The following is a 20,859-nucleotide window of genomic DNA, read 5'->3' as shown; positions in this document are numbered from 1 at the left end:
ATAATGCCTTAATTGGTTGTTCTTGTTTTTTAAGGTTTTTATAGACTACATAAACTACCTTAAAATGTTCCATTATGCACATTTTTAAGATGTTTTTTTTTAATACTCACACGTACATTGTTATTGGCAGGTGTCGTGGTATAATGCACTTGTAAATTATAAATAAATTATCTAGTCCTCAGAAACGAAAAGACAAAATCGAATAAGGTACCGATAAAATACAGAAAAACACATTTTTCATTTTATTTTATTTTATTGCAACATCAAACAGCGTACAACGCAAACAAGGTCAGTAAATCGATTTCGCTATCTAAATTTACACTGCAAATAAAGTGGTTAAATGAAAGAAAAACAGTAAAGTTGTCAATTTGTCGCCTAACTAGACAATAGCCTGTTCTATGGCTAACAGATTGTAAATTTACTGGTTTGTATTAATGGAACATAATAATATTAAAGGTGAACCTCATATTTTTATATGGCTCTAGACAGCTATGTCCGTTTTTAATTTGAAATAGCATCAGATTTTGGCATATTTTATGTAAAAACGTCTGTTTCAAAAAATACAGATATATCCTTTTGCCATCACACTACCTATTTGTCATTTTTTAAACTGTACAGGAAAAACAAACATTTCCTTCTGTCAAAAAGCTTAAGGTGTGAAAAGCACAGATGAACCCCATAATTCAATACTGCCATTTTTAAGGAAGCTTTAAAGAAATATATTCTTTTGACATATGAAAGAGCATCAGCTTTTAGTATGTTTATGTTAAAAGTGACAAATTTACCTTTCGCCATCACACTACCGATTTGTGTAATGTATGTATAAATGTGTGCATGATAATTTGCACTTATGTATATCGTGTGTTGATGCGGGTTTATAGGTTAATAGCCTTTTTTATGCGTCAGTTATATATTTACTTTATGTTACAGGTATTCTTTCGTGCAGCCATGTTTTTTTGGGAGGGGCGTGTATATGAGTTCCTTTAATCAATATAAGGTTACCCCCGTCTGTGTGTATCACACATCTACAACCCCTCGATGCGTTAGTGGAACAAATCCAGCGAAGCAGTCCGTTACTCATCGTCTTCTGTTTGCTGAAGGTATATTGGTGCAGTTTAATGAGGGTCTTCCCGGCCTTCGACATGACAAAGGAAACTGAAAAGGTAAGAAAATTGCATCTATAAATTATTGCCATCGAGTGAATCAAATCAATACCCCTTCATCCAAGGCCTTGGTGTTGACAGCACCACTAACGGCAGAATTTGTTTAAGAGGGCACGGGAGAGTCCCTACTGCAAGCAAAAATGTAAAACTTCAGGAAACAGTATTCGCCCATATTTTATTTATTTATTTATTTACTTATAGGTTGTTTATAACATTGAGACATAAGTCTACTATGTTCCATTGCAAACCAGTAAATTCACAATTTTTTTAGCCTTAGAACAGACAAATGTATATAGTTTAGGGGCGACTGATTGTGAATCTGAAATGTAAACAACAACAAAATCTACATATACGTATGTAAATTGTTAACTGTTTCTTCTTGTATCTCTTAGCTTCTATATACATAAATATTTAGTATGTTAACATTATATATATTAAATAAAATAAATAAATTATTAACCCTTAACCATTGACGTACGAATGTGTTACGTACCCGAGATAGTTTTTTGTTCATGTTTATTTCACAACATCTAAGATAATCGATAAATAAATATTTTTCTGTGAATATGGTCATTGTTTTGTTTAACTTTTTACCAAATATTTTAAATATGTAAGTATCTTGAAAACAATAAGCACAACAATAGGGAAATATCACATACTACTCGAACTTCGAAACGAACTACGAAATTCTAAATAAAAAAGATTCCTAACGATATTCTATTTAAATTTAAACGGTCACAAACAAAGTTCAAAATTTAACCGAATCGTGAAACATTAGGGGCGTGGCCGATGCAATGAACCGTTTTCACGGGAATTAGAATCTGTAAATACAAAAATACGTTTTATGCTACTAATAAGTGGTAAAACAATTTTTTTTACTCAACAGTATTTCATAGACCCATTTAATATTGTTAAAAAATGAGAATATTTCCCTGTTATATTTTATGAATGTCCCAGGACCCAGGGCGCGTGTCATTCGTACGTCAGTAGTAGTATTACAAAATGACACGGCAGTGGTTAAGGGCTACAGAAGACATCTCCGATACGTTTGTTCCATTTTTGAAATAAAAAAACCATGATATATTACTGGGGCCCGCTAAAAGGAAAACTCATCACAGGAAAAAAAAATTGTCTTTGAACAAATTGTAACATATTTATTATTTTGTCTTATTTAAATTACAGTAACATAGGTACAGTTTTCCATTTATATGTAGATGATAATGGCGAAATGTCATGGCTATAATGATACAGTTGATATAGAAGTGTAATCTCGCTAGGCGTTATTTATACGAGAGTTGTGTAAAAAATAAGGTTCCCAACGCTGTAAACTCGCCGCGCGAAATGCTAGACAAAATCCGGCAACACCGCTGTGTGCGCTGGTTCCCCCACTCTAGATCCCGCCTTAGTAAAACTCGCTGCGACGTTCAGTGCCGGCCCGACAGCCATCCGCGATGGAACCCCTGATCGCCGTCACCGCCTGGTGCGAAGTCGTCCTGCTTGTTGAGTTTATGACTCGAGGGACCACAATAAATTAGGAAAATTATTGCAAGACCTTGAGAAAACTCAGAAGAGCCATCCAAAATCGCCGGAGAGGAAGACTGACGAAAGGCGATAGACTGCACCACGACAATGCGCGCCCGCACGTCTCTTGCCTAACCGAGGATTTAATCGAAGTTTTTGGCTGGGATCTCGTTGAACAGGCTCTCTACAGCCCTGATCTTGCACCGAGTGACTTCCACTTGTTTTTAAAATTAAAGCAACACTTGGGTGGACAACGTTTCGAGACTGATGAAAGAGTGCAGGAAGCGGTCGCCAAATTCCTCCATGGACAGGCGGTGGACTTCTTTGAAGCTGGATTCCAAAAGTGGATTAGTCGTCAACAAAAATGCGTTGAAAAATCTGGTGATTAAGTTGAAAAATAGTTAAGAAATTAAGCTTTCCAATGATGTATTTTTCAGTTAGAATAAAAAATGCCTTAAACCTGGAAAAAATTGAGAACCTTATTTTTTACACAACCCTCGTAACATGTAAATATCATGTTAAAGTATATTTTACAATATGACATATTCTAATTTTTATAATTTAATGTAACATATTAATATTTTGATTCATGATTACGTGTTGTTATATTTACATTAGACGGATATTATAAAAAATCTAATTTAACAGTTCACTATCTGTGACCAAATACATGATTTTACATATATTTAATGTCTGGCGTATTTTTAAAACAAGGATGATTTACACAATGGCTTACTTTAGTTCATGTGCATATTTATTTCCTGAGGCAACGATTACGAAATTTAAAGGCTTTGATGATGCACTTTTTAAAGGTATAATCTTAACACCGCATATTTTGTAACAATATAGGTAAACAATTATTGTTCGTAACCAACGTACATTCATGGATACTGGAATGCTGTACACGTGCGAACCACGAGGCCCCTGCGTGTTATCGAGTAAGCAGCTCACTTCACATAATGGCAAAAATCCACACAGCATGTTCAAATAACATAGGTAGGTGGATTGACATTTATCGTATTGTAATCATTTTTTTATTTCACGCCAGGCAAACTCCAGAAAACACCAATTAGGTCTATCCATCGATTTCTCTTTGCAGAATTATTGATGAATAATATTCATCATCACATAGCCAATCCTGTCCTCTGCTAAGCCTCCCCCATATATCCCTGTTAAGAGCTTTCTGAATTCACCAGCTATTCTATTTATATCATCTGACCATCGCGCGTCGTGTGGAGGTTCTCCCTGTACTTCTTTTCTCTTCACAAGGTCTCCACACAGCTGCCTTTTTAGTCCATCTTTGGTCTTTTAATCTGGCAACATCCCGCAAATGACCATTTCGGTTCAGCCAATCTTTCGACTACATCCGTTACTCCCGACTTTTCCCGTACCTCGGTGTTTCTTACCCGGTCAGAGAGTTTTACAGTAGCATGGCTTTTTCGTGTTTTCTCTGTGCTACCTGGAGCTTCCTTATAGTCCATTTGATGAGTGTAAGTGTTTCTGCTCCATATGACACTTACGTAATTGTCAATCCACGCTAATTTTATGGTGCCGTGTGGATTTGGGCAACACGTTTGAAATGAGCATATCACGCGGCTGGTTTGTTTATTTGAAAATGCTTGTAATAATGGCCAGACAGTAATTTAATGTGTAAAATGATTTTTACTGACTTGATGGTGAATTACTACTAGTATGTGTTTTCATGGATTTTATGATACCAGTAGTCCATACTTTGAAACTAGATAAAGAGGCGTTTTCAGTTTTCTTAATAAAATGTATACATGTATTTAATACTGGGAAAGATGATTATGAAATGTCATGGTATTAATCATTGACAAATTAATACATAGACATGCCCCATAGAGTACAACATTAAAATAAGTGGTGACACAAAAAGAACACATAGACACTAAGTTTGTTTATTAACTCCAGGGCTGCATTTAACGATCATGCTACGAAAAATTGGAGGATACTCATTTTTAATACATAAAAAGTTTTTTATTTTAACTTTAACATTCAACATTCGTTTTTGGTGGATCACAATCAGATTCATCCCTTAAATTCCTTATAATTTCAACCCGTTTGTGTTTTTATTTTCACTGGATTTTGGGGAATGCAAAAATAGTGTCAACTTACGTTTATTATATTTTAAAATGTATTTCTATCAGTATACCCCTGTTTTTTATAAGAGCTTCGCAATTGCGCCGCTAGGGTAGTTTGACGTTTACAAAAAATAATATTTATATTAAAATTTACATTGTTTAAAGCTTTCTTAATCACACGTAAACAAATATTTACCAATGAAAAGTTAGACAATCCTTTTTTTTTTTTTTTATACATTCAAAATTACAAAATTAAATATTTATGAACTTATTAAGGCTTTTTAGGCTATGCCCGTGTCAAGCCACAATAAATAACAATAAAAATACATAGTAAAATTAATTAGATAAAATTATAATGACATAGAATAACAATCTAGAAAAAAATGTAAATGTAATAAATAATCAAATTCCAAAGAATACAATGCAAAAAAGGTAATCAGAAATAATTTTTAAAATATAAATTGTACAAATTAAAATTTACACATAATCAAATATACAAAATAGTGGTTTCATTAAAATCAACAAAATAATAGTAAAATATAGTAGTATTAAAAAAAAACAAAATAAGAGTTTTACTTAAATCAACAGAAAAAGAATATATATATAAAAGCATAATTGAAATGATAATTGAGATATGTTTTCTAGAAACTCACTCAATACTCTAGTAAGAAATATAAGAAATAAGACCAATAAATCATATGCCAAATAATAGTACGTACTAAATTAAATTAAACAAAAATACATGAAAAAAAAAACACAAAACATAATTTTTACAATGTATTTCCGAAGGGTTTTTACACACTTTTATGACACAAGTAGGAGGTTTGGTTTCAATTCTAAACGTCACGTCTGGCAGGAGGTCAAAGAACGATTAAATACGCGTTGGCATGACTGAACGTTTAGACATGAGTTGAGTGTCATGATTGTTGGCGGCTCGGGGCATGTCTATGTGCGTTGATGGGTCAATGGTATTAATGAAATTATTTGTAAAAAAGTTTATTTTTGCAGTGAACCATTTGTAACAAGATGAAAAATACAAAATGAACTATATTGAAATATAATTCTTACGTGTATTGATACCTGGGCGGATGATTATGAGTGGTTACGGCTTTGATGATGCGGTTATTCAAAAAGTGTAATCTTGCAGGGCATCCTTTATAACAAGATGAGCATGTCCAAAACTCTTTTTGTGAATTGGTCAGATTTTTCTGCTGGTAATATGTATAGTTATTAAGAAGTACAAGTGGATTGCCTTTTTTGGATACAATATAGCTAACTGAAAAAGAAGTAAAAAAAACATTTGAAACATCATAAAAAGGTCATAACAGATTTAAAAGCAGTAATAAATAGACAGGTAAATCGATACATAGATGAATATAAATAACGTTGAAAAGAAGAATGATTTGATTATTATTGTAAAATATTTTATATTTTCAATAAATATTTGCGTTGTTATAATTGATCAAACATTTTAATTTTGGGGGCCATTTTCAACGAGTTGTAAAAAACTCACAATTAGAAAATAGAAATCAATCAGTGGTAGAGTGGGGTTCGAACCTCAAATCTCTGGTCAGTGAGTCCGCTACACTAGCCACGGGACCACATCAACATCATCATCCCCTTTCCGCACCTAATGGTGCATAGGGAACTGCATTGGTACAACAATCTCAGTGTATATTAATCATTTTTGTAACATGACGGTAAGATGATCAGTCATACGCTTCAGATAGCAGTCCAGCAACTACGAAATATTCTAGTGTAAAAACACCCTTTAAAATAAATATTTTCATGTCAACCATATCGGCAATCGAACCATAGACCTCTTGCATGGTAGGCAAACGCGCTGACCACTATACCACGAGACCGACAGGCACGTAGTCGATGGCATTTCCGTTCACGTTCAATTGCCTTTTGTGCCTTCAGTTTCTTGTGGAATTTCAAGGTTATTAGAAGTAATTTATTTTTTTTATAAATCTTGGGTATAAGGAAATTTATGTTTTATAAAAATAAAAAAAATGTAGCGAAATATGTTAGTATTATAAATGTTTGTAAAAGGCAGATTTGCCGTTTATGTTAATAAAATAAATTTAAAAAATTCACACAGAAAAAAACAAATTTGTGTGAGATGAGAAAATTATTTAATTACACTGTAAAAACAAATTAGATATATCTTTTCATTTGTAAATATAAACCCATTTACTGAATGACCATATTTTATTCGTTGTAATTTGAAAAACCTTTTACAAAATTGTAAATTGCGTAAATAATAACACTGACAGCCAGTGTCACAGCTATGGTAATGATTTACGCGGGCGTATTAACTAAGTTCACATCCCTTTCTCACGCAAATGCTTGTGAATGGTGATTTGCTAATTGTTTTCTTCAAATTCAATTAGCTAAAGTAACATTTATCATTCTGTCTTTCTTTAAAACTTACACTTTTGGATATGGTGATAAGAATATAAAGATACCTTCTTACTAGGTTGACCTATTTTAAGACGGATTGTACACAGGAGCTTTGTTTTACACGGTTTCGAAACAGCACGGTCTAAAACATATGTTTTTTGCCGTTAATTTAAGGCGTACTAGTAAAATAATTATACTATTCGATTTTGGAATGCTTTACAAAGCTTTTTTACTTAGCGCATAACAATATGAGGTGTTACGAGTTATGTGGGATTTTTATTACTATTCCTATTTTTAATATATGTTTTATTGCTATGTTATTATTATTTAATTGAATACTCTGTTTAGTCTCTTATCTTTTATAGTTGAACAACAAAAAAATATAAAAATTAAGAATAAAGAAATATTAAAAAATGACATTTTTTTTCCAAATGAAAAGAACAAGTAGATACACAAAAAAAATAACAACAAATAATTAAATAATTCAAAACATTTTCATCATACACTGCGCAAATGTCGCGAGCGTCTTTGGCAACTTTATCCCCTCGATTGAACGCAAACAGAACGAGGTGTCAAAAACACTCACTGTTCGTTCAAAAGCTTGTAATCAAATAAATAATATATTTAACGTAAACGCAACAATATCTAGTAGTAAAATTGATGTTTTTTTATGATGTTTTTTGATAAAACTGCATAGTTAATGATTTTGATAAAATTATAAAGTTATCAATAAAACTTCTTGGTTGAGTTTTACTTTTTTAATGAATTATCGAACTCTCCTTTACTTAAACCATAAATTAAATAAATATCTACGTTCGCTCCGTTTTATGTATTTATTTACTAATAAAATAATATAACTAACATAAAATTACATATTAAAACTAATTACTTCATTCCATATACATATGTATTATTTAGGTATGTATTTTAAAATATTTCGTCATTTATCTATATGTATGTAAACATTCCTGTCATTAAACCAAAGTAATGTGCTAACTTAACCTGTTAAAATGTGCATTTTCCACTCTGTTGTATTTTTCTATGTGTTTTTCCCACTTTTAAAATAATAAATGCTTAATCTCAATTTCGGTCCAATAACTCCCAAAAATTAACTGTTCAGCAAACTAGTTGTAAATATTTATGTTTTCTGTCCCCTGTTAAAACACTTATTTGGTCTCCTTATCTCCAAAACATGTTAGAAATAGCATAAAAGTTGGAAATGTTGTAAACCATTTACCAGTCTAGAAGATGCCGACTTAGGCGAAAGCGCTCGTCGGTCAAAATAATAAAAAAGTAAATCTAAACCAAGAAGTTTTATTGATATACTTATTTATTATTTTATCAAAATCATTCATATCTTGAAGAGCAGAAAATTTTACAATTTTGTTTTATTTTTTGTGTTCATTTTTAAATTAAAAAAAGGGAAACATGTTAACACACTAAAATTTGATAGCTAACATTGAATTATATTTATTAGAATGTATGTAAGCATTTTGGTGTCATGATACATTTTTAAGAAAAAAATTAAGGTACAATAAATAGTAAACCATTTTTCATTCAAAAAATAAATTGTATACAAGAAAACCTATGCAGAATTTGTATTTTTTAAATATATTTTTTATGCGGTACTGCGTGGAACGTATCCAGTATCTAGTTTTGAAGGCTTGTGCGCTTTAGACAGATTTGGATTAAACATATCCTTAAATTCTTACGTCGTTTCACTGACGTGTTTGAAACGCCATCTGTTGATGTGTAAATGGATTTTTTTCTCGACAACTCAATTAATTCGAGTATTTCGGTGGGTGGTTGTGTACTGTGTTAGCCTTTATGATGCATTTGTCAAAAACTTGCAATCTGGCGGTACATCCTTTGTAACAACTGGAACAGACCCAGAACTCTTTCATTGAATTACTTGAATAACGTTGCTGGTAATACGTATTTTTATCAAGAAGCATAAGAGGATTTCCCTGTCTGGATGTGATATATCGAACTGAAAAAAAAAACATTAAGTTCTTAATTAGCTTATTTCATGATTATTTTTTGTCTTGTAAACAAACATGTAATAAAAGTAGATATGTTATTTTTATTTCGTAAAATTACAATAGCAACAACAACAAACCATCACGCCGTTTCCCCGTCAGGGTAGGCAGAGAGGATAGAACGCCACATCACCATATCTTTGCATAGATATCAAGCTTCCTTTACATTCATACATCTTCTCATGCACGCGCGCCGATTTGGTCATGCCGTATCTTTCTCTTCTCCTCTATTTCTGCATCCATCAATATTCGCATTGTAAATATTTTAAGCCGTTATTTCGCTGTCTATTTGCTCTAAATGTCCAAATTAGCGCAGAGTTTCTTTCTTGATTTTGTCGATAATACTTATCTCAGCCTTACATAATGTTTGCATCTCAACATTTGTGCATCTATCGTACTTAGTTTTACCACACATTCGCCTGAGATATCGCATTTCGACAGCATTCACCCTTTTTTCATCCATATTTTGCTCCCATACATCAGGGTCGGGACCAGGACTAGACTGTGAACTGCTAAATTTGCCACTTGCGACAAACATTTATTTGCCAAGGTTGATAAAAGTGCACCGTTCACTCTGTTCCCAGCAATGTCTTTCTCAGTCATTCCATTTCTAGCAAACATACTTCCCGGATACACAAATTCCTCTGTATTTCCTGTGATTTCACATTTAGTCATGCTTTCATTTCTTTCAAAAACTATCACATTCGATTTATCGACATTCATTGGCAAATCGCTTCCCTTGCATACATCGTAGACCGTTGTTTCCAAAAATTGCACTTCCTCTTTGTTGTTAGCAAGAAGCACGGCATCATCAGCATAAAAAAGAGAATTGACAGTTAAATCACCCATTTTTGCTTCCATTCCTAAGCATTTTGGTTCTTTCATACAGTTATCGATATACTATACACGTTGAACAGCCATGGGGATATCACACATCCCTGTTTAGACTCCTTTATGAATGGCAAACCACGGTGTGGATGCTCCACTTACCCTAACACCTGCCGTTTTACCGTAAAATTATATACTTGCAATATGTGGTCAAGTATGTTACTATAGTTATTATTATTGTTGCTATCGTCAGGTTTTATTGCTAGAAAATAAAATAAAATATCCACCGGTCCTTTGTAAGGTCATTTACTAGTATGCGTGTTAAAATAGAACAGGTCCAAGGGTACTTCCGTGTGGAATGCCACACTTGTTTTGCGTGGCACGCTTTTGACAAACGATTTTGTATTTTATTTTCGGTAAAGCTACATCTCCGTATCCAAGTGGATGAAGAATGCAGTTTTTTGTGCGAAATAGAACCAGAACCCCGGACGAGTGATTCGACAAAATAGCTGCTCTCAACTAAAAACCCGGAGAAAAAAATGATAGGAGATAAGTCCTCCTTGTTTAGTGGTTGGCACGTTCACCTACAATTTTTAGGTCCGAGATTCGTTTTTTGGCAGGGTGGACATGAAATATTTATTTAGAAGGTTGGTTGAACTGCAATATTTCATTGACATCAGAAATGTCGGACTGATCAGCTTACCTTAATTGATGTTTGATATACACTCTATACACCTTTGGGTACAAATAGTGGTATGATGATTATATAAGTACCTTTTAAGCACTTTATTGTATCAGACGCCTTTACATAAAATCAGAAAGGTATATGCTAAAATAACAAATAATAGTAAAATTTAGGAATTTTTAAAATTTAAATAGTAACGTGTCGCAAAAAATATTTTTTAAAACCAGCATAATTTTAAAACCTTCCAAAATAGTACAACAAAACAATTATTTAGATGGTCATGAAATTCCACCATATTACTCTGTTTCGGAGATACGGTACTACGCAGTTTGATGTTTGTAACGATGTAATTTATAAATGTCAATTCATCATCATCATCATTCAATGTCCGCTCACTATTTGGAACATATGGTGTCCACAAAAATCCTCTAGACGTCTCTGTCAGCTGCCAGGTTCACGACCCGTAGTTCAGACATAACTGCCGACCAAGAGTCAACAGTGAACGTCCTGGACGTCGAGAACCTGATGCCTTGTAAAGTAGGCAAGCGTGGTAAAATGTGTGAATTCTGTAATATAATATAATACTTACCGCTTAGACCGTCGCGCTGTCTTATTACAAGCTTAGCAAATATACTTAATTGCATCTTGTGATTTCTTTTCCCTGTCCTAAATTCTTCCCCGAAAAAAATTCAGGATACAAAATATTTAATATTTTAGTCTCTTTTTCTCCAGTCAAATAAAAAAATATTAAAAGAAACCTAAACCTAACTGCTCGCCAAATCACCATATTTTTGCTCCCCTTTTCCATACTTTCCTTCCCAATAATAAGAAATATTTAAAGCTAAAAACTGTATGATTATGTAATATATTAAAATAAAATCACTTTTTTTTATGTACCACTTATATTTTTATAATTTCACAACCAACTAGTTTCGGCAATACTATGCCTTCTTCAGGGTTGATTACGAACTAACATAACGTATATAAAATTTTCACAGTGAGGGTAGAGTGGAGTGTCTGAAGAAGGCATAGTATTGCCGAAACTAGTTGGTTGTCAAATTATAAAAATATAAATGGTACACAAAAACAAAGTGATTTGATTTAAATATATTAAATAATAATGTTCCACAAAGTAAGTGCTTCAAACATCAAAAATAAGTTTTATAACAATGTTTGATTATGTCTGAATGCTTGCAGACTGGCTAGATTTCCTCCCTAGGGAGTTATTCATATTTACATTTATTTCAACAGAGAGGGAAAACATTTTTAAAAAGGAAATATGGAAGTCTAGGCGTTTAGAGGGCTTATGACCTGTCGTTGGCTGGTTTAAGTGGCCACTTTACACACTGTGTAATATTCACCATTCTGCCCATGTTTAAACACCCACATTTCCTCAACTCTTCTATCTGTTGACTGATGAAGGTTTCAGCTCTTTTACTTCACAAAAGTCAACAGATGGAAGAGTTGAGGAAATGTGGATGTTCAAACATGGGCAGAATAGTGAATGTTACACAGTGTGTAAAGTGGCCACTTAAACCAGCCAACGACAGGTCATAAGCCCTGTAAATGCCTATACTTCCATATTCCCTTCACAAAAATGTTTTCCCTCTCTGTTGAAATAAATTTAAATAAGTATGATAATGTGTTGGAGGCTATTTGATATTATTCTGGACTGAAAATCTTGACCCGTGGGCCATGAAAAAGAATGAATTTTATATATGTAGATATAAAGCAATGAACTCGCTTAGATGATGGAGCGAACGGAACAAATAAAAAAATTAACAACAATAATTATTTTTACACAACTGAATTATCAAATTATGTGAATTGCTTTCGAATCAACAAAGTTAGTTTCAAAAACATCCTCATTTTTAAAAAATACTTAATAGATTTTTTTTTATTATTTACTGCTTTCTCCGCATTTGTCCGTTTTTTTCATCTTCCTAAAGATCTGATACAATTTTTATCGCTTTCAGTCTGCACAATCAAGTGTGGAAAGGTCAATTGTGAAGAAGATGAAATTAACGCAAAAATGATTATATTTTAAAGTGTTTTTGATAGTTATCTTTTATTTCATAATACAAATATAATTAAATGGTACGAAAACACAATATTTATAAAAAATATATATATACATTTAGTAAGCATTTTCCTATCTTTATCTCTTTACTCTTCTCTAACCCATTCCTTTTTTTATTTATTTATTTTTGTTTTTTACAATAAACATAAGTGACAAAACAGAGTTATAAAAAAATAAAGCATAATAAGATAGCAATTAATTACATGTTATAGTAAAAATAGTAAACAAAAATATACCTTTAAGGCATGGCCTGTTCGTGGGTATACAAGAAAATGTTAATGAATTTTTGCTCCTATAATAAATAATGGACAATATTTTTGTGTAACATAAGAAAGAAAAAATAAAATATTCCGTAAAAGATAATATGGTTTTTTTTTTTTGTAATTAAAAAAGGAAATAAAAAATATTTTAAAAAACACAAAAATATTCCTTATTATTAAAGGGCAACCAAATATATCATAGAAAAAAAAAGTTCATATCTTTAGTTTGAATCCAGGATAGTGCATGTTTTTTAAAAGAAGGAAAATTTTGAAAGTTTGGAGTCAATGAAATTTTTAGGCCTATAAAAAATACATGTCTCTGTGCGAGCCTGAATTTTTATTTGTTTCCCACTTTTCCTTCAATTCCTTTTTTCTTTGTTTGATAGAAATACTTGAGATGTAATTATTTCTCCAAAAATAAAAATTTTAAGACCATTTCCTAAAAGTCGTAAATAACTTGCGCCGAAAAACTGATATTCGAGTTGAGGTAGAGAAGGATTTAAAACTCAGATCATCGATCCGTGAATCTACAACCCGGTTCAAAGTCAAACATCTTTTGATTTATTTTGAAAAACACTTTATTTTGAAAAAAAAAAATTTTTAAATTACAATTTATATTATTATATCGTAGTTGTAAATTCTGTTTGTTGTTTATTACGGTTAACCGTACACATTTTTTTTTTCTTAATAAGTGTTATTGTTTTGACAACGTTTAAAAAGTAAATAAATTTTATAATGTTTTGTAAACTTTATTATGTCTGCACCTTTTCTTAATTAATAAAAACAACACACTAACAAAATATTTATAAATTTCCTCGAAAGCAGTGTTTTTTCTGACGTTACATGATACTTTAAGGAGGTTCGTGAAAATGATTTCCTTTAATTGTCACAATTGTCACACCATCCGTGTGGATTGAACACTTACACCCCTTATAGGCGTGTGTTGAACACCTCCACCTGAAGAGCCCATTTTTCATGAGTATCTGTTTGCTAAATGTATAATTGTTAAGCTTGAGGAGAGGTCTTCCAGTCAAGGACTTGATAAATGTCACTAAAAAAGCATTGATAAAATTTATCAGTTGAATTAAATAACAAAACATGGCTAAATCCACGATCAATTAATCATCAATGCCTCACAATGCAATTTGCGAAATAATGTTGTCATTGCTGTGGGAAATCATCAACGAACCCCGATCCGCACCGATGGCACAGAGGACGCTACAACTATTCACCTAAACAGTAAATGCCAGTGGCAAATGGTGATTTTATTACAGGTAAGCTATAAAAAATATCTATTTGTACCAACATAAAAGGTACATAATATAATATAAGTAATATATACTATAAATTGATATTTTTCTGTGGTTCTGTGTGATACATCAACTCTCATCCACGAAATCAACTCAAAAAATGTAACTTCGTGATATATTATATTATATAGATATATTATCCATCACTTTAATATATAATTCATAAAAAATACTACTAAGAAGTCAGTCGATATTAGGTATTCAATTGAAATGTCAACTGGCCGCATTGTTCTAGTAATTACTAGAACAGTGATTTATAATAAATGGTAATTATTTATTTGTTTTTCTGTTAATAAAGTTACAATAAAACATTATTGTGGTTACAATATTTGTGTTTGTCCAAATGTTCATAGACAAAAGACTGGATTTCACCAGGGATTTACAACAGGGATGGAGAATACCTTAAAAAAGGGAATATGGAAGTCGAGGCATTTACAGGGCTTATGACCTGTCATTGGCTGCTTTAAGTGGCCACTTTACACACTGTGTAACATTCACCATTTTGCCTATGTTTGAACATGCATATTTCTTCGGCAGATGGAATAATTGAAGAAATATGGATGTAACTTAATCACATTACAAATTGGAACAAGTTTTAAAACTACCGAAATGCAAAAAGTTTACACTCCGCGGAACTGATTCCGTTGAGCGCCTGGCGAATTTTGACGAAAACAATGGCTCAATAAAACAATGCTACCCATTTATTACAAAAAACAAAGTGCAACTTAGATGCTTATTTAATAAGGTTTAATGCCCATTACAAAATTTAATTTGACTGATTTTTTTACTTAAATACGAAATGACGAAAAAATCGTTTTTTTGAAAACTTCAAACTCTGGATGAGGGCCAAAAGAAGAATCGATTTAAAAAAATATATTTTTCGCATTCCGAGTAATCCAACAGGCAACTTTTTAGACCCCTTTCATTTCAAAATTCGGAAAAAAAATATCGGCCCACCCTATTGTCCACCCACCCAGGAATCGAGCTCAGGCTTTAAAGTATGTTGGGCAAACGCGCTAACCATTACACTACAAGACGGACTTTTCTCCTCTTGAATTATTTTTTGGGAATTTTACCTAAAAGTACCCATCGAGCCGAAAAAACTCGTCCTGGATTCTGGTTCTATTTCACATACAGAACTGTAGGTAATTCTAGAACAATATAATATCTGTACCTTAAAGGATAAACGACGGGAGTCACATTGAACGAAATGTTCAGGAAACGAGATTTCGTAATTGAGTATTTTCCAAAACAAAACTTTTGAACCAAATGAGATCATTTTAATTTATAAAGAACTCATATCGGGTTGTGGTCCCGTGGCTAGTGTCTCGGACTCACGGACCAAAGGTCCGTGGTTCGAATCCCACTCTACCCCAACTTGATTCCATTTTCTGATAGTGAGTTATTTACAACTCGTTGAAATGGCCATCAAAATTAAGTATTTGGGTAAATCATAAGAACGCAAATATTTCATTAAAAAAACAAAAAACTTTTAATATAAAATTATTATATATTTAGTAAAAATACCAAAAGAAAATAGCGTATTTGAGACTACTAGTGGACAATAAATTTTTATTTCAACTGTAATAAGCATTTTTACGATTTAAGTAGACGGTGTTTGATTCACGTATAACATTAGCTTATTGCAATAATTTCTGAATTTTTAACTTAAAAATGGCAATAAGTGGACTCCCGTGTTTTATCTTCCAAGAAACTTATATAATAAAGACATTTTAAGGGATATGGGCATATTTTTTTGCAGAGTTTTTTGGAAAAAAACTATTGTTTGAAGTAATTAAAACAAGTACTTAGCATAAATATTATTATGTTATAGTAAAAGTTATCCTCATAATGTAATTGAGACACATTAATGTTTGTATTTCTACCGACATATTGAAACTATTGTATAAATTTCAGTGTTTTGTTTTTATGAGAAAAATAAAATAAAATAAAATAGACAGAGAGTCATAAAATCAAAATGGACATTTGCTGTTTTTAGGAAAAGGCCTTTAATTCAATATCTAATAAAAAAATTACAATGTTTTTAGGACATCATTATGACTACAATTTCTCAATGAAGAAAAATATTCCGGTAAATGCGCTTTCAACTCGTTTTGATCGTAGAACAATGAGGCATGTGATTTTCTTCAACTTAACGTGAAAGCGGTTAAAAAAAAAATTGACACTTTATGTGACAACTTGATAAGTACAAAAGTGTATCATTTGATACTTCGATTAGTTATATATATTTATTTATTTTCAAACCTGGAAAAAAAGCCTTTGTATAACTTTTTCAAGACCAAATATAAATAAAAGAAATGTCGCATTTTTCGCATATTGGTCGTTGTCCAACTATCCCGACAAACTTTCGGTAGGGAATCAGTTGTGTTCACAAGTTGTGTCCATTGATATCACGTGATAATTTGAGGTGGATCGTGAAAATGGTTTCCAATTATTTTCACAATTATGACGCCATCTGTGTGAATTGAACGCTTGCAGCCTTTACAGGCGTGAGTCGAACACCTCCATCTGAAGAGTCCATTTTTCATGAGCATGTGTTTACTGTAGGTGTAATTGTTCAGCTTAAGCATAGGTCTCCCAGCCGAGGACTTAATGAATGTAACTGAAACAGCATCGATAGAATAAATCAATAAATTAAAACTAATTTGAGACTAACCTTTACATTTATATAAAGAAAGAATTTGGATAACGTACGTATTAGGATCAGAATGTAATAGTACAAAAAAAACTAGATTAAATATTTTTAAAAAAAAAACACACACAGGCATTGCCTGTGCGTGCCGAGTATACCGATTTATTCAGTTGGCACGATTGTGTATACAAATTTACACATGTGTACATATACACATATGTATATACACACATATATATATATATATATATATATATATACATACATAGACATCGAACCTTAGAACTACATTTTGGTACGTCAAAATTTTAAATTTTGCAGGAAAACAATAACAAACTCCGTTAAATTTGTGAATCCTCATAACTAAATGTATATAGACGTTCAAATGCCTTAGTTTTTTAAAGTATTTGCTCATTTTACAATAAAAATATGAAAATAATACTGTACCATCATAGTTACTACGGTGTTCATCTCAACATTTTACTTAATTGATTTCAAAGAATACTGGGGTTAAAACGTATAATATATTAAATCAAACACTGATTTGAGTCTACTGAACACTACAAAACGTCTACAAAAATTTAATAACAATTGTTTCGCCTTGTTAGGGCGTTTTCAAATTATGATTAATATACATGCTATACTTAATAAGATTAATTTTATTTTTAACTGAAGTACCTTGAACAATATAACTATATAAGGACATTCAATCCATGTAATCCTTACATTCGTTTGAAAATGCCCTAACGAGGCCAAACAATTGTCACGAAATTTTCGTTTTTATAATTGTAAAAATAAAATAAAGTGTTCAGTAGACTCAAATCGGTGTTTGATTTCTTTTATTATAGTTTTAAATATTAAGTTCTACCAAATGAACACTAAATCAATCAATAATACTTGGGTTTATCTCACAAAAAAAATCGTAGATATACGTCAGACGTTTCTTAAGAAAGAGATAAAAAATGTGGTTTAACTATATTTATAAGTCAAAACAGCCAAATTTAGACTTACGACAGACAGAGTACTTCTTGGAGAGCAACATATATACACATACAAAATACTAAATAATTTCGGAAAAACAAAAGAGAAACTTATTTTACTAGCAATTTGGCTGAAGAATCTAATCACATCTCTTTCCATGATCCACTTTATTTCATGTTTTTTAAAGGGGTGATTTATCGATCCCGAGTGAGTATTCTAAAAAAAATTCCAGATTGCAGAAAATCCTTTTTATTTAGTTTTCTTCGTACATTTATTCTTTCTTGGTTACTTTCTTTTGTTTTGATGTGCTCTTTTGAAGATAAACCTCCTTACTCTGCGTGGCATTGAAAGTCAAAAACATTTTTTTAATGACATTTTTTAATGTTTGATATACGGACACCTAAGGGAAAAGGAAAAGGAGAGTCAAAAAGTAAATATTTACCAAAGAAATGTAACGATACAGATCCAAAGAAACATTAATAACTTTTTTAAATATATTTATAAAACTCAATTAAGATAAAAAAATATTGAATGAGTCAACATCATTGCATACCAAATTACAGCATTTTTAAATTTGATAGAGGGAAATTATAAAAAACGTAAATGGTGTTTTTAAAAATAATACCGACTAAAGAATTGGCAGTTTTTAGTTAGGCGATTTGTACGAATGATAACCCTATTAATTATATAAATAAAAATGAACGGCCAAAAATATTGTCAAGCAGTGTGTAGTATCTATGATAATATTTATTTATTTAAACGCCTAGTAGGCTTTTACATGTTTTACATACATATATACAAATAAAGACGGACATGTATTTAACACAGAAGTAGCGGAAAATTCAAATGATTTTTAGAAGAAAAATAAAAATATGAAAAAAACATCTTTACATTTTAGTATAAAATATATGGGTATACTTAACATATAGTACATACATATATTGCAGTGGAAAGAACAGAATTGCATTTTAAAATATAAGGACAGACATGCATTTACACAAAAGTAGCGAGAAATAAAAATGAAATAAAAAGAAAAAGAAAAATTACTAAATGAAAAAATAATCATCATTCCATATATAGTAGAAAATATATAGGTATATTTAATATATAATAATACATACATATATTGCGGTGGAGATAACATAAAAGCATTTTTTCCTATAAGTTATATAAAAAGAATCTTGAAATCAGGAGTTAGAAAAATACTAATTAATAAAAAAGAATACATATATATGTCAATAAACGGTACAAAATTGAAATCAACATATGAGCAGTATTTATTTATTTATTTATTTATTTATTCACACTTTTTATCAAAATACAATTCCATGTTCACTTTGCCTAGCTAACAAGGGTACATACCCCGTTCCAAGCTAGGCAATTACATTTTAATAGATTATAATAGTTAACAAATTAATATAGAGCACAGACAAACAAAATATAAACTTATTCGGATACACATTTTGATTCATATACATACAGACATACACATATATACACATATATATATATATATATATACACATATATATATATATATATATATATATATATATACACATAAATACACATACATACACACACACGTACATACACCCATGCGCATACACATACATACTTTCATAAAAACAAAGACAATTTATTTATGCGAAACTTCATGGTTGTCATCTATAAATATATATTTTTAAAATTATTCCTTATATTTATATTTTATTTTTGACATCCAGTAAGAATCTCCAATCCGTGGCATGCATCAATTTTTCTGACTCCCTACGACCAATGTCATGAAAGAGCGAGGTCAACACCTTCCGTAACTTGACAACACTCCCGTCTTTCCACGATTCTGGCAAAAGGTTATGGACCTTTTTGCCTACGTAATAGTGTTGTCTCGATGCCAGAACAGTGTTGACCCCTTCACTTAGTATCAGATCCCTATTAGAGTATCTTGTATTATGGTTGTGGTTGACGCTTAGGTAAATGTCTCTATTTATGTGTGTAACCACTACCGTTCTCAATATATACTGTTGAATAATATTCAGTACTCTGAATTCTTTGAAGAGCAAGCCACTTCGATAACGAAATGTTTTTTTTTTAAATGACTCGGATTAAAGATTTATGTGCAATTGCTACAGGTTCAAGGGCGGTTTTTGTGCAAGTAGTTTTAAGTATTATTTAGGTATTTCAATTTGAAGAAAGTGGATTGATACAATGCCTTTTAAAATTCAAAAGTGTTGTAATATATATATATTTATATATATATATCATTTGCTTATTCATTTGCAATTGATATATAATTGATATTGTAATCTTTAATTTCTCAGTAAACTATGAGAATATATAAAAGCATTAATATCCAATAATGCCCAACTCTAGTCACCATTAGTATCGAAAAAAAAAGACGTTACTTATTTCATAAATAAAATAAAAATGCATTTATAGGTCTTTTAATATCTCTTTATTCAACTCAATAACAAAAAAACGAAAAAAATACAATCGCTAGACCCTAAAATATAAATCCAAGAATCCTCGAGGTTAAAACAAACTATGTAGTTTGTTGATTCTGCTCGCGGAGCAGCAGAAATTAATTGTCTTTTGACAAAATTTACATCTTTTATCATTCTCCTTAAGTTGTTTTTTTGTAGTTTTAAATTTTAAAACGCGTGAATCAAAAACTTTATTGACTGGATTTATTGAGTTAATAATTTAACTCTGAAAATTTAAAATGGTTTTTTTTTGGCGACCGGAGTAAATTATAAACATAAGTGGTTCTTTAAAGTTTTCCATTTAATTGATGCACTTTTTAACAAATCAATCAGATTTACAAAATCAAC

General features: G+C 31.2%; 1 long non-coding RNA gene across 2 annotated transcripts; it reads right to left on the bottom strand.

The window, feature by feature from the left end:
- Window positions 1-233: 233 nt before the first annotated feature.
- On the bottom strand, window positions 234-6,064 carry LOC148277398 (uncharacterized). 2 transcript variants are annotated; one of them, XR_015823497.1, is made up of 2 exons: window positions 5,855-6,064; window positions 234-1,155 (listed from the first exon to the last, which is right to left on the bottom strand). It is a non-coding gene; the product is annotated as an uncharacterized LOC148277398 (long non-coding RNA). The 2 variants fall into 2 exon arrangements; XR_015823496.1 differs by having other exon boundaries at window positions 5,867-6,064.
- Between the last annotated feature and the right edge of the window lie 14,795 nt (window positions 6,065-20,859).

This window comes from Micrasema longulum, unplaced genomic scaffold (assembly GCF_059751315.1).
Source record: "Micrasema longulum isolate JH-2025_06_02 unplaced genomic scaffold, ASM5975131v1 h1tg001039l, whole genome shotgun sequence".
NCBI lineage: Eukaryota > Metazoa > Arthropoda > Insecta > Trichoptera > Brachycentridae > Micrasema > Micrasema longulum.
The sequence above is the reverse complement of the archived record's forward strand: the minus strand, read 5'-3'. Positions and strand labels throughout refer to the sequence as shown.